Consider the following 16,847-nt stretch of genomic DNA (forward strand, 5'->3'; position numbering starts at 1 on the left):
GGAAAAACGCGCTAGCAGTGCGACTGTACAAGTCAAAAGAGCGTTGGGCGAATATGGGAAAAAATAAGGAAAATTTCAAAAAATAATTTAGACTCAATGCTCTAAGGAAGTAATCAGTGAATGTGCAGACCTATGCAGGCTCAAACTAGTTGAGAACTCAATGATCGGTCAAAGTGGTCAAAAGACAAAATCAAGAAAAGAGATTGAAGAGGCTATAGCTTCCCCAGTGCAGTCGCCATTTTGTTGTGAATATAAATCCCCTTTGCGGATAGAGGCAATCTCTCTAGCGCAATAAGTGGGTATAACAACAAACCAAACAAACTAATGTAGACTTTCCTAGCTTATGTTTAAAAATACAGACAGAAGAAGAAACCTACCTCGCCCTGATGTTAATCGCTCAATCCTTTGGTGATGGCTTCGATCTCTAGCTTCCAAGCTCACTTCTTGCTTGGTCTTTACGTCTGAGTACCTACAAGAGAGATCAAATGACAATACAAGATACAAGAGCATGCATATTATATATCAAACATAAACTACTTGATAGATCAAGGAGTATCAAGCTAAATGCATAAATATTTAGACATGTATGGAAAGTGAACATCATATGTATATATTAATGAATCAAAAAGGGAAGCATACAACCATTGTCTTGATGTTGGAGACCTCATTTTGGTGGATGTCCAAGTCCAAGCCAAGATTCTTCAAGCACTCATTCTCCAAGTTAGATGGCCAAAATTTAAGCATAATCTCATCATAGGAATGCAGGCAATCAATGACCCCCATTTGGGGAGGGAAGGGATTTTATTTATGCGAAGGGAGAGGGAGTTGGGGATCCACAAAAGAGGGAGGAAGGTCCACATATCAAAGGGAAGGCCCTTAAAGGTAGGATCAAGAGCTCCAAATGGGAGAGCTCGACCATATCTCTACCCAACAACATCTAGCTCATTGTTTCTCGAAGTTTCCAGCATACAAAGCTTCTCCTCCATTTTGAGAAAACCTACCAGAAGAGGTTCAGTGTGGGTTTTCATATCAAAACCCACGCTGGTAGCGCTAGGTCAAAGAACTGCAGCCTGCCATCAGCATGGGCAGGCAGTGGAGCAAAGAGCGTTGGTCCTGAAATTTAGGGTTTCAGTCAACCTTCTCCAGAATTGACTCAGGGTAATTTTTCTTCCATTCTTCGGGGATGTTTCAGTATGTGTTTCATGATGGATACACTTCACAGCTATCAACATTTTGGCACTTCGAGATGTGTAAAAGGAAGTGAATCGGAGGTGTGACAAAATATTGTGTAACGTGAACTGAGACCTTTCTCTATATTACTATGGTCCATTTTTGTGATTTCATGCAAGATTTTTCATGTTTTGAGGCCCCTAGGGTTCGTAAAAAACACCCTGGGACCAATGCACCCCCCCCGAGGCAATGTCGAAAACTACATTGCACCTAGGCAGGGATACACTATAGGCAGAGGTGCAATGCTCTGGTAGACAATGCTGGGGTACGTTGATCACATTTTCCAAAGTTGTTTTCCAGTTTTGCCTCAAATTTTGTCAATATTTTTGCATGGGAAAGAGCCTAATGGATCCCTTATTGGTGTTTCAGGTACCCATTAACACAAAATGGCATTCATCTAGTGAGAAAGAGAACATTAGGAACAAGATTTGAATGTGGCAAACGACCCTGTTACCATCCAGGTGCTCAAAAATTGTGGGTTACTGAAATTCTTTTGGCTACTTGGTATGAGGCAACAAATGGAGTTGTTAAAATACCTTGTATGTTCATGGAACATTCAAGCACAGGCGTTCAGGTTTGAGGAGAACTTTCTCGAGATATTGATAGAGGATATTTACTTTCTGAGGATATTGATAGAGGATATTCTCTCTTTTAGGTGGAAGAAGTGGCAATGAGATGGTGAAAGACTATATCGCTACCTATTGCAGACCTCGAGATCTTCCTGCTAGAGATGGGAAGATTAGCATAAAGGATGTAACCCAATTACCTCTGAGAACGATCTTGTTGATTATTGCATGATTGGCATGCAACTTAACACTACATGTAGCAAGAAAATCATTCATGTAGTATGGGATAGAATGTCTAGAGTCATTAATAATCCATTGGAGTGAGGGTGTCTTGGTAAATTTGAAGGAATAACTTACTAAAGTAAAGAAGGGGAAGTTGAATAACTTTGGTTATGGTGCTATCTTAGTCTCTTTTTCTCTAGAGTGGGTGCCACTACTGCAGCCTCAACAAATTGTACTTAAGCCCATCGATATGAGGCCCAACAGATGAGGAGGTGGATAGATCATATGAGCCGACACACAGGCCCATTAGCAATCAACTTTTCACCAGCCTTCTTTGGGTGGCTACGCAAGTAGTTCATCGTCATTAATGATTATCCTTACGCAGTGAGGGATTTATGTGATGATCCCGAGCTCGAGTTGCCCGAAGGTGAGCAATGGGATGCTTCAGTTAAGATACTTCGACCATTAAATTTTTTAAAGTTCTACAATTCTTTTTGTATTTTTTGATGTTCTCGAGACTAAACTATTTAATGTTTTCATGCAAATATTGGACATGTTCAACTAGTGGGTGCTACATATCTCCGTCGAACAAAGAGACAACCATAGGAAGACGCAATGGGACCAATATAGGTCGTTGCGTAGGACAGGATGTGTTATGAGATCCAGATGTAGCATAGATCTTATCATAGGTGAAGCGCCACATGGAAATATTGACACATGGGATTGATGAGAATGTGGTTGATCAACTTCCATTGCGACTTCAACGACACACAATCGGAGTTCCTAATTGTATTGGTCGATTACTACGCAAGATAGCTCATGCAATGTCATTTTATCATGAGCACCACTGATTTGTCTACTTAGATATTTTGCATGTAGTTTTTATATGGACAATGTAGCCATATGTGTCTTAGGGCACACATTTTGTAAAACCAAACAATATATATATATATATATATATATATATATATATATATATATATATATATATATATATATATATATATATATATTCAATGTTTCCCGGTTCCTATTCTGCTTTCAATATGATGTGATGTGAATTGAAAGTTATTTATATTCTTTGCAAATGTTGATATAAAACAAAATTAACTAGGGCATCTACTAATGTGTTCATATTTCTAGAAATATGTTCATATCGTATGAAATCGCAATGTCTTTCCAGAAGACGCACTCTCAAAACCATGCGAAGGATCGCAGGATTTCTCACTGAATAAATGTTCGCAAGTTGTAGTACTACAAGTTGTGAGTCAATTCTGATGACTATACGGCGTATACCATGTGAAATAGCATAAGAAAGTAGCTCAACCACTGTGCTATACTCAACGATGTTGTTAGTCGAGCGACCAATGCAAATCCCTTGCACACTCATTCGCTCACCATTTGGAGCAAAAAAATCCTATGCTGCGGAGGATAGGTTCCAAGTACTACAGCTAGCACCATCGGCTCCAATATACGATTCGAGAGAGGTTGACATCTGCAATCCAAAAGTAAACAGAATCAACAGAAACCATGGGAAACTCTTAAAAACACACTACAAACACACTCAACACACCTATAGATAGTATGTACACAGGGTATCATGCATGGGACCAAGCATAGTGTTTTTTGATGTACATCCCATTTCTAGGTTGTGCCAATGGAACTCCATCGAGAGATACTAACTCATAAGCCTCTTTTGCAAGGATTTGCTTGACAATGTATGGGCCTAGCCACATAGATTAGAAATTTCCTCGACCTTCCTCGACCTAACTTGTCGGCCCCCTGGTCATATAAGAGAATCAGCTCTCCTTCCGAGAAGATTCTAGACTTGACATTTTTGTCATATTGCGCTTTGATGCGTATTTTATGGGCTTCATTGGTTAACACAACATCGCGTCCGGTTTTATCCAAACAGGTTAAATGTAAAAGACACTCCTCCTCTACGGGAGTAGCAAGAAGAAGTTCGATATCTAGTTTCAATGATGGAATTTCACATTCGACGGGGGGGGTCGCTTCCAGACAATACACTAGTTGGAAAGGTGTGAATATAGTAGCAGTCCTAACTGAGGTTCGATATGCTCACAAGGCAGCAAAGAGAAGCAAGTGCTAGTCTGATTTGTGGACCCTTATCATACATTGAAGCATAGTCCTAAAAACATTTTTAATCGCCTCAACTTGTCTGTTAACTTGAGGATAATAGGAAGTGGAATTTTCATGTGAAATTCCCAATTTGGCAGTTAATTCGGTCATCATATGACTTCGAAAGTGCTTCCTATGATCCATTACTATTGTTTGTGGAACACCAAACCTAGCAATCACTTGGTTGAAGAAAAAATACGCAGTCGTTTCGCCGGTATTATTGAATGTAGCAATCGCTTCAGCCCACTTAGTAAAGTAGTCAACAGCGACAATAACGTAGTCATGCCCCCCGACCGAGTGAGGGTTACATGTGTAGCAGTCCAAAGTAAATATAAAGTTAACTTCCTAATTAAAAATCATAATCAAACAAATAAGCACATACATATATAACATGTGATTGAAGTTTGCCATATGACAACAAGGTTTTGGGGACTACTCTCCACCCAACCGTAGGCTCAATTGCACAAAGATTTGCTACAACTGGCCACCCCCAAGCCCTCAATCAACGTACTACTACCAGTGACTCCTAGGTCTTAGAACACCATTCTCCCAAGAGAATGAAAGATAGAATCTTGAAATGATGGAATGTCTCCCATACTCCTCACCATCTAATAAATAGAACAAACATTGGATGGGAAACCACATGTACACACTCCATGTGTCTACATGCAACTTTCTTTTGATTTTTAGTTTTTTGTTTTATTTCTTTACTTTTCTTTTGATTTTTAGCTTTCTTGTTTTATTTTCTTCTTTTTGATAGTTTTCTTGTTTTATTTCTATTTATTCTTATTTAGAGCTTTAGTATGGTTATTACTATTTTTATTTTTATTATTTTTATTATTTTTATTTATTTTCTTGTATATATTTTTAATATCATTTATTATTTATTATTAAGTGATTTATTTATTATTATTTATTATTTTGTAGTATTTTTTATTTTTTATTTCTTATTAGGGAGAGGGATATTACATACTCTCCCACTTTAAGGAACTTCGTCCCGAAGTTAAGTTGAATTATTTATTATTTTTATTATTTATTATTTTATTTACTTCATGTTGCCAACTCCCTCTGCTGAACTAGTATAACCAACAGGCATCGAAAGTCCCCAACACCCCGGGAAATCTCAAAGAATCTCTGTCATTTTTCCCACTTTCGGCACCAGGCATAAGCCTAACCCGGTCTGTATCCTAGTCCAAGGCTGGTCCCAAGGCTCGCGCCTGACTCAGACCTCATCTGCCCCAAGGCACGCATCTGGTTCGGTACTCAATGACCCCGTGCATCTCGCAAGGCTGGCCCACTCCCTCCACAACTACTAAGGCGCATAGCCCCAGGCATCGAAGTCCTTTACATCCCTTCCAGACTTCGGCATCCCAATCGAATAACAGGCACCTAGCCTAGAACATCAAGCACTTGGCCTCCTCGAGATGGTCCCATAGCTCTTCAAGAGCTACACAAGGAAAAGGAACCACTGGCATAGGTAGTGTTGATTGAGTTTTGTCCCCAGCCCATATGGTGTTACTTATTCTACCTCGTGCGTATGGGTTCGCATGAGATCATCAAATAAACCAGCCCTCTTGGCCCATTTGTGGAGTCCTGTCAATTCTCACACCTCAACATGCAACCAATGCATTAGCTATACCATCATAGTATCATAGAAAATAATCCACATGCCAAGTTTTGCATGTCATCCCATTCATACGATCAAACGATATATAGGTAAAATTCACCAAATTTAGTTTGGGGTAATATAGGTAAAATTCCATTAGCTGAATTGGTTTGGAGTGATCCAAGTAAGAATGTTTGCATATTATATATACGGATTATATAGAGTTCAAAACAACGAGTAACAAGGTAACATGCACAGTGCCAACAATATACACTGCTACTTCTATAACCAACAGTGTATGCAAATTAAAGACACCTTGCTAGTGATACTAAGAAAAGGAAAATACCTGAGGCAGAGAGCACTGCCGATCATGAAGTTTAGATAGCTCACATATTTCTTCAGAGCCACGCATTTTTGCAATATCTTTTATGGCTCTGCATTTTTCATCATGCTTCATGTCATTAACGTGATTACTAATAGGCTCTGATACCATATGTAGCAGTCCAAAGTAAATATAAAGTTAATTTCCTAATTAAAAAACATAATCAAACAAATAAGCACATACCTATATTACCTGTGATTGAAGTTTGCCATATGACAACAAGGTTTTGGGGACTACTCTCCACCCAACCGTAGGCTCAATTGCACAAAGATTTGCTACAACTGGCCACCCCCGAGCCCTCAATCAACGTACTACTGCCAGTGACTCCTATGTCTTAGAACACCATTCTCCCAAGAGAATGAAAGATAGAATCTTGAAATGATGGAATGTCTCCCATAATCCTCACCATCTAATAAATAGAACAAACATTGGATGGGAAACCACATGTACACACTTCATGTGTCTACATGCAATTTTCTTTTGATTTTTAGCTTTCTTGTTTTATTTCTTTACTTTTCTTTTGATTTTTAGCTTTCTTGTTTTATTTTCTTCTTTTTGATAGTTTTCTTGTTTTATTTCTATTTATTCTTATTTAGAGCTTTAGTATGGTTATTACTATTTTTATTTTTATTATTTTTATTTATTTTCTTGTATATATTTTTAATATCATTTATTATTTAACATTTATTATTTATTATTTATTATTTATTATTTATTTATTATTAAGTGATTTATTTATTATTATTTATTATTTACATTATTATTTATTATTTTGTAGTATTTATTATTTTTTATTTATTATTAGGGAGAGGGATATTACAACATGTCATTAAATTGATGCCCCATTCCGCAAAGGGACCAATAGCAACAACGGGATGCAAAGGAGCAGGTGAAGCGCGGAATTTTCAATCATAGATATGGCACGCAAGACATTTCTAGACTGCGCGGATACAGTCGCGGAAAATGGTGGGCCAAAAGTAACCAATGTGTAAGATTTTTTGCGTGATAGCATAACCATATAAATGTCCACCGCATGCGCCCGAGTTGCATTGATTCAAGACTTTCTCTGCCTCCTCAAGAGTGAGGCACCTTCATAAGATCATATCGATACCATGACGTGAAAAGGGTGTCAGATAATCACATGGTTTCAGGATTGTTACTGGATACGTCGCTACTATAAGCGAGAGGAATTAGGACGGAAAGTTTGGGTCTGGAGATAGATGATAAAATCTCAATGCCATGGGTCAGATGACGATATCAAGAACAATGAATCGTCTGGGATGGAATTTTCAGATGTAGATTCAGAATCAAGGGAAGGGAGATCGCACATAAGATTAGCAAAAACTAAGGATTTATTCGAATTGGACTTGATGAATTCCAAGTCGAACTCTTGGAGAATAACAATCCACGTGACAATATGCATGTCATAGGGTTGCAATCCGTGAAGAGTTCGACAAAATTAGGTAGGTATGCACCACTGAGATTATCTTCAATGGTATCTAGGACAGAGGAATGGTGATGATGTTCATCCCACAGCGCGTCGTCTGACATCATGATCTCCATGATGCTTTCATTGACAGAGAATGTACACGAGAAAGGATCAAAGGGTGAACCATAATCTAGTGATCGATCTACCCAATTAATCTGAAGGGAAAATATGGGACGTATAAGCCAAGTAGATGCTTTGTAATCTTGCTCAACAGGGCTAAGCGGCATTCAATAGCCAAAACTTTTGATGTTAGTTTCATTAGGGACAATCCATGGATTGTTCAAAATCGTAGATGATGATATGATGTTGATATAACCAACTGAAGTGGAGGAGCTGAGAAGGGGAGGGGGAGGGAGCGAAAAAGTTCCCATAAGCGATGAATCCTTCAATAAACCAACTCCAACATGTTGATAGGAATGTAGGGCTTCCCCTACAAGAGGGACACTTCCAATAACATTGGAATCAGAGGTGAAAAAGGTGAGTTGATTTATGGCCACAATCCCGCCTTTATGAGGAAAGGCGATCATTTGGAAGTAAGTTGAAACAACGACAACCATAGCATAAACCCATGTACATCCCAGTAGAAGATTATAATCCAAAGGTTTGTCGATAACTTCTACTTCAACAGAGATGGCTTTGCCCCCTAATTCCACTTGGAGGGAGTTCAAAATCCCACAAGGTTTGTATGTCCTTCCATCAAAGGCTTTTAATGTGGTGGTTGATTGACTCAGTTGGGGTGAACCAATCACCTTCCAGCAAGACAAGGACATGATGCGGGTCGAGGCTCCATCGTTCACGATAGAATGATGAATGTTCTTAGCATGGAAAACGACCTAGATCATAAAATCTAACTGAGCCAGATGTCGAGGGGTGTAGTTTTCATGTGAGAAAATGACTAGGTTGGAATCTGATGGATCCACACATCTGATAGCTAACAATAAGGCCTTCTTTAGGGTGGGGCAATTTTGCAACACCTCAAGAGTCGACATAGTCGAAGAAGACTAAGCTAAGTCTTTAACTACGTTGTAATTTTGAGCGACTCTCGAACTAGGCTTGAAAGCAAACTTATGGATAACACCCTTCGGAGGCTTGATAGTCAACTTCATAGGAACCAAAGGTAGAACAGGATCAGATGAAGGTGGTGTCGAAATGGTTGATCAGTAACCTGAATGTTCAATGGATTCGCATTAACGTAGTTCTTATTTCGAGTGGCCACCATGACATCGGACTTCATCTTTAAAGAGGAAAGCATAAAAATTGTGTTAGAGGAAGAGGCATCCCGGGAAACCATATGTATCTCCTAATGGGGAAACGGTTTGGTCATCACAGCGGGAGAAGTGGATGATTTAAGGAACTAATTCACTTCAGCGTGATGTGGACAATCACGTGTAAAGTGATCCTCGTTACAAATCAAACTTGGGTATCAAGGCTTTTGTTTCTCATCGAAAGACGAATTTTTTTGTTTATCCTGCGGTGAGGAATCTTTCTTTTTCTTACATTTACCTTTCTTCTTACTTCCAGGTTGTTGTTGAGACTTGCCTTTATCAGATGAGAGAATGATTATCTCAGAAGCAGAGGCTTTAGGAGGATGAGATGGAGGGTTTTGTGTAGGAGTGGCAAGAGAAATACCAGATGGTTTAGTCACCGACTACAAACTGGCAGAACCTATAATGCCATCGACAACATCAAATTATTTACCAGGTGGAGGAAGAACAGTATTCGAGGGTCTCAGAGTGTTTGATATCTTATCATAAAGCGTGTCTGATTGGGTATAACCATATCTAAATACTAAGCACGAGCAATAACTTGTTCTTCGGTCATGACTCCACCTTTGGCCACATCTTCTGTTATGGGAGCTAACAGAGACTTGACAAACCATTATGCTAACCACTGATCGAGAACATAAGTCTTGACTAACCGGCGGCAGCGTCTCCATTCGTGAATGTGATCTGAAATGTGAGTAGATTCTGATTATTTAAAGTTAGTCAATAGTTCCATTCCAGTTTCATATCTGGTGGACGACTAGAAATGTGTCATGAAGGTAGTGGCTAAAGTGTTGAAGTTGTGAAACGGCGTTCTAGGTAATCCAATATACCATTTAGTTGCAGTACTTATAAGTGTTCGTTGGAAAATACGGAGTCGAATGGAATCATCATTAAGTGAATTGGATGAACACCATAGATGATACGCCATGACATGTGTCAATGAGTCTTCTCTAGGATTTCCATTGAACTTTGGGATATCAGAAGGCAACTTAGTGGGAATAATCGGCCACCATGGCGAATGAGCGATGGGGTCGTTAGTAAGCCAAGTTAAATCCAGTAATTCAAGAGTAGCCACAAAAGGCAAATGCATGTTAAAGTCCGGAGGCGGATGACCTAGATATGAAGAGATAGCCTGGGCAACAAGCACTTGCATTCCTGAATAAGGAGGATTCTAATAATAAGGAACTTGGTTCCCAAAATATGGAGGGGTTTGATAACCAGCATACAAGTGGGTTTGTTGTCCAGTCCCAAGATGGCAATAAAGCTGCTAGAATGGTTGGGTTTGGATTTGTTGGCCTTGAAAAGGCACTTGATGTGATCCATATTGTTGCCCGATCAGGGTTTGCATTGCCCCCTAGTATGGGTTCGATTGGGACTGTGCCAAATTCTGAATAATTTGGCCTACCAAAACTTGAGGAGTACCTTGTGCAAGCGATTGAGAAGGTGAGGGACCTTATATAAGTTGAAAAATCGGGATCTAAGGAGAACCATACATCGTTGGAATGGCTTGTAAAGGTTGGCTCACATGTATTTGAGCTTGTTGAGGTTCTGATGGATAGGTAGGAATTTGCGATGAAGATGGTACAGTTTGAGAATTCAACAGTCGATCCCAATATGAACCAGGTTGTACGGGTAAAGTAGGTTGCCAAACACTGGAAGTCATTCCAGGATGAGGAGCACTGTAATTGGGCGGATTACCATATTGAGGTATACCAACAACAGGGTGCCCCCCTATCATGGGAGTAGGGGATGATGGATGCAACTACGATCCAAATGGAGGGTACCCAACATAAAGAGGGTTAGGTTGTTGAGGGTAGCTTTGCCCACTGATATAAGGGCCAACCTGTTGCTCTATTATAGGTGTAGATGGAGGAAGAGGAGCAAACTGTGTGGCATTCATAAGAGAGGTACCAGACATTATTCCTGAATTAGATGTCATGGGAGAGGTCCAAGGACTAAAAGCCGCACCAGAAAAGGTACTAGATAACGACTAATAGCCAGGCGAGACGAACGGGCCACCATATAAATGAGCTTTTGGTGATGTTACAAACATGGATGAGGATGCAACGCTTGATGTCTCAACCATAGTGGTGGACACAGCCTGGGATTTTGAATCACTTACAATCATGGTTAACAATCCCAATGAAGGTTGCCACGAGAAATTCGTGGGTAAGCCCAAAGAATCAGGTAAAGGATATTGTGTCTAAGGTTGAGGAGGCAGAAGAGGCTCATTTTGATAAAATTAAGTCATTCCCAATGAACAAGAATAGAAGGACGAGGCTCTTTTTGAGGGATCTCTTCAATACTCAAAAGTTTGTATGGAAAAGGTTCACCGTCAAGCCCAAGATATATTGGTTATGTCTGAGACAAAGGAAGAGAGGAGGAAGGTCCCAAAGACTTGGGTAAAGATGGTTGAGGCTCCTCAGGTTCAATAACCTCAGGAAACAAAGTTTCTGACTCAGGAAGATCAGATTCAATGACCTCAGGTAACAAAGTTTCATCACTTTTGTTTCAATTGTGTCAGTGTCACCAACAGGAATAGATGTAATCTCGGGTTTGGAACTCAAAGGGACAAATGATTCTAGCTTATCAATATCGGGTGGAGGACCAAAAGTAGTTCCTGATGTCCCTAATTCCCTGATGTCCCTAATTCGATAGTTTGTGTTTACCTATGTCTATGATGACGGTTAGGAGTAGACTCTGGAGGAAGTGGAGACTTATTTTTCATTCTAGCAAACGACGGGGAGAGGGATTTTGTTCTTCCACGTTGGGCAAAAAATTGTATTAACACAAAAAGAAATAAATCAAAAAGAGGGTAATCTAGGCATAAAGGAGTACCAAGCAACTATGAATTGCAATATACACCTTCGCGAACCAAGGACTTAACGTATGCCATCCAATCTTCCTAAATGTTGTGTTTGGTGTATCGCAGTATACAAGGCGGCAGACTCGGTTACTTATAAATGGATAGCAACCTATTGGGGACTCCCAAAATATACGCGACGGTACGTGGGAGTGCAGTCCGTAGTAGTGTTGTCTAATGTGTAATTATTCGATGAGAGCATTTCCATATACTTTGCATGCATGGAGCGCCACAAAAATACCCAAAGGTATGTGGAGTACGGTCCTATACACTCACATACGTGGAACGGGATTTCACCCTCGAATGCAACGCGACCAAACAACGATAGCTCCTACGTTTAACGACGTCGGAACACATCTCTAGACTAGACCTCTAAATGTTTGCGTTAATGTTACAAATGCTCCTTAGGTTGATTCAATAAATTTTATTGTTTATCTTTGATTATGTTTCAGTTTTAGGGCTCACCACAAATGTCACCTGAATATCATAAGATGCAAATATAGCATGAGAAAATAGAAACCCTTTCTCTTTCAATGAAAATATAGCTAAGGCAGGGAGGAAACAATCAAGATGCAACTCACAATATGCAGCCAACAAGATGCAAGATGCAATTTCCTTTTCGATGCAATTGTTCTTATACTAATGCACATGCAAAACCCTAAATGTTGATGCAAATTTTTTCTTTACACCACACTTAGTTTTCAAAATGGAGAAAACTAAGATGCAAAATGTTCAATTACACTTTTCAGAATGAGGACTAGAACAACAATTCATCCAAGCGATCAGCTATCAAACTAAGTCAGTTTGCAAGCGACCAGGTGATAAGAACAAAGAAAAATCAAAACCAATTCTTATCAAAGGCAAACAACACAAATGCAAACTACATGGAGGCTTTAAAGAGACCACAAGACACTGAAGACTCAGGGAAGTTGAGCTAAAAGTAGGTTAACCAAAGATAGGCTCAAGAACCAAGGAAAACTTCATGCAAAAACAGGGAGCAACGCTGGTGCAGAGTGGGCCAGGGTGAGGTGCAATGCTCTGTCAAAGGCAGAGGGGGTGCGTTGGGCCTAGGAAAGAGGTTTCTGACACAAAAATTGCAAAAAATGTTCAATGAAATCACTTCCTAGGTATGTTCTTGGTTGGATGATACAACAAAGGTCTGTCAAGGAGGTATATAAACACAATGGACAAGGATACCACCAAGGGAATGCTATGTTCCCCAATATGGTCGTCAATTTGTTATACAGGATTTACGATTGCGAACAAAAGTATCTCCCATAGGTCAGTGGCTAACCTAGAACAATAAAGAGACAAAGAACTCAATGTTTTTCCTTAAAGTAAATAGATGACGGAGTGAGGCCTACCTAGAATCCTTCGTACACTTCGCTCCTTCCGCTTGGAAGCTCCAATTCCAGCTTTGATTGTCGAAATTAGAACCTACACATTCAGATAACACAAGCCAAGAAACTACGAGATCTATGAGATCTATGCATTATCATCTAAGTACTTCATTCAATAGATCAACATGGTATTGAAATAAGTGAAACAACATCACATATAGGAAAACAATGAATTCTTTGCATTACTATAAATGGAAGGAGATTACAACCATAAGTAGCAATTGATCTTGTAGAAGAGCTCTTCCAAGTTGTTGACTTGTCATTTCCTTGTCACAATATGCACCTCCAATCACCCTAAATGCATGGAATGATGACCACTCATTATAGCATCATAAGGGCAGAATCACTCTCCAAAAGCCAACCCCCAACCACATAGAAGGTTGGGAATATATAGAGAAGTATGGTAAGTTGGGAGTTCTTATCCAATTACCAATCTAGGGTAAGAGATCCACCTTTGATGGAAGGATAGGATCAAATGAAAACTCCAATGTAGGGATGGATAGGATTTGAATGTTTTATCCAAGGTAAGTAGCTGTGTCAAGTTCTAGAAACTCCTAGAAGATGAAGCTTTCAAAATCCCAGTCATTCTCCTGGATTTCTAGAACCAACGCAAATGCAAAGGGCAGCAACCTGTTGGTGACCAACACAGGCTATAGTGGAGCAACCTGTTGTTGAACGCACCCCAATAGGCTTACAGGGATCGTTGGTCCTCAAATTGGCTCAGATGAAGCAATTAAGGGCTCAAACTCTAGGAAATGGAAGGTACATGCATAGGTATTTATGCAAGATGATGACAAGGGGGAATAGGATGTTGATTGACCCCATTAGGAGGCTTACTGATCGGATGTGACAAAATGGCCTATAACATGGTTGATAGAAAGTTAAGAATCCCTTAATCCAATTTGTAGCATTTGACCCTTGCTCAATGGTTAAAACAAGTGACCTTGTGGTTCTCTTGCGGGCAATCCCTTGTAGGAATGGAGGCACTTGGGTCATTAGAACTCTAAGGTAGGTATCGTTAATGAGGCCTTAGCCTCCTTCCCCTAGAATTCTTTCTACAACCTTGGGTGAGACTTGCTTCAAGACAATTGAGGAGAAGGATCTCATGTAGATTTAGGCATTTAACTAAAACTAATCATGATCTTACATCTCACATTAGATTAAATTTGCATCTCATCTTGCATTTGGTCATTTGATAGTTGGAATTGTGAACTCAATATTACAATTGCAATCTTGTGATCCTTTTGAATATCGTTTGAAAGCATAAGTCTCTTTCTTGCAATTGTTCTTTATTTGCTCAGTGCTCATATTTCTAATTATCTTGATTTGTGATACAAGCATCCATATTGCAACACTCCTTATCTAATAACTTGTAGCTCTTCATATTTGTGCAAGTGAGATAATCTACTTTGAGCATTGTTCATTAGGCACTAGTCTATATTTGTTGATCTCATTGTTGCCTCTTTGCTCTTAATTGCCTCATTTTGTTAAAGTATATTTTGCTTATCTAATAAAACACTTGTTAATTCATTATAATTCAAGTAGAGAGGTAATGATTTTTCCCTTTGACTCCTACGACTTGTTGTTCTAACAAGTTTCCCCCTCATCATCACTTTTAGGGACTACCCCTTTGACTTAGCTAGGAGAGAGTTTAAACGGAGTGAGTAGGGATCAAAGTGACAACCCCTATTTTGAGCGGCCTTAAGTGTACACTTTAGGCGATAATACCTTCTAACGGGGCCCAACGGACATGGGCAAAAAGGAGGCCGACGTGTGCATCTTATAGGAAGCAAAATATAATTTTGAATATCCAAAATACTAACCATGGCTACCTCAAATTTCAACAATTTGAGGGGGTCGACATGTATGACGACCCACTAAGCCACCAGAGCAATTGGAATCCATCAAACTCGTCAGCCCTTAGGGCACAACAAGGCCAACCAAGTCAAAAGTCATGGGGTCGACATTTCATCGCTAGCCAGATTGGCCGCAACAACAGCTAAGGAGATAGGTCGACCATCCTGGTAGGAAAACTAACTAGACCAACAAGAGTGAAGTGGTCAACCAACCGCGCAAGTAGGATAGCACGCGAAAAAACATTCAAGAAGAAATCAACCTAGGCGTGAATCTAGCGAGACAAGTCCTCGTATAGGTAAATACTACAACAATCAGTGGATGCAGAGCCAGTAGGTCGAGCAACACATGATCAAGACAGACAGGTTGACAACCCGCAAAGGAGGTTGATCGACCTGTGGAAGGTAGCTACGCAAGTGGTGAAAGTGTTGGTCGAGTACATTAACTACCAAGAATGACAGCCTACAGAGGAGGCCAGCACGGGTGGCGAAAGCAGCGACCAGAAGACGCCACAAATGGATCATGTAGTAGAGGACCGAGCGATAAAGAGGTATCAGCATGTGAGATGCACAACAAAGAGATCACGTCGTTGCACGAGGAGAAATGCACACAAGGGACGCAAGAGTTTTTAGCAATAACTTAGGGGTCCAGGGGGTTGTAGATATCAGTTTCCAACAAAGAAACAGGCCAACAGCAATCAGCGCGATCGATAGGCTAAATCGACGCACAGATTCATCAAAGTTGTCGACAGAGAAAAAGAGACAATCATGGGGTTATGATAGGCACAGGCAGAAAATTAAGCCTAATGTGCTTCAGGGCTACAAATCGTTTGAGTTATGGGAGTAGTGGCAGACCACAGCCAAGCATCCAAGAGTTGGGAACAACAATTGTAGCGAGTGACATGGTCTAGGTGCAACACAAGTTGCAGAAGATCATGGACAAAAGTGATATCACAAATAAGGATAGGCAAGTTTTGCAGAAAACAATGTGAACATGGATAGTGGGGGTTAGAGTGTCATCCACTGACACAACAAAACCAACAAACAGAAACAAAAGGTTGTAAGGTTTAAGTAGGTTATAGATATCACGAGGAGTGCACGTCTTTATCAAATCATTTTTTTGGCCAGGTTTGATCAGCTGGACAGGGTAGAGACCAGTCTCAAGTTTGAAGATTGCCTAGATGGGTTGTCTAACTATAATATTTGGAAGGAGAGGATTGCCTTAGTTCTAGAGGAAAATGAGATCTTGCAATTTGCATCAAAAGCTCATATTCGTCCTACCGACGCAACCTGTCCATCATAAGAAGGACGCGAAAGCCAAGAGGATTATCCTACACAGAGTGAAGAACCATATTATTCCTCATATATCCAAGAAGAAATCGCCAAAGAAATGTGGGAGGCATTGACCAAGTTATACCAAAGCGACAACCAGAACCAGAAGATGATACTGAAAGAGAAACTCAAGGGCACCTAGATGTCCAAACATGAGTCATTTTCTTTTCATCTCACCAGAATTTTTCAAGTACGAGATGAGCTCGTTGCAATACAGTAGCTTGTGTCAGACCCAACACTGGTAAGGACAACTCTGAATGGGTTCATAGAGCAATGGGGTACCTTCGTCAAAGGAGTTGTGGCATGGGAGAATCTCCCAACCTGCGATAAGTTATGGGTTGACTTCACATAGGAAGAGACTCAGGAGAAGGTTATTCATGGCAACCAAGTAAAAGGTGAAATGGATGAGGAGAACATTGTTCTTTCAAGTCATGTAAGAAAGGGCAAGGGGGTTGTCAAATTGAACAAAGGAGAGAGAGGATCCTCTCAGAATGGGAAGA

Source organism: Pinus tabuliformis, chromosome 1_1 (assembly GCF_031772625.1).
Source record: "Pinus tabuliformis cultivar Carrire ecotype Pingquan chromosome 1_1, CPIR1, whole genome shotgun sequence".
Lineage (NCBI taxonomy): Eukaryota > Viridiplantae > Streptophyta > Pinopsida > Pinales > Pinaceae > Pinus > Pinus tabuliformis.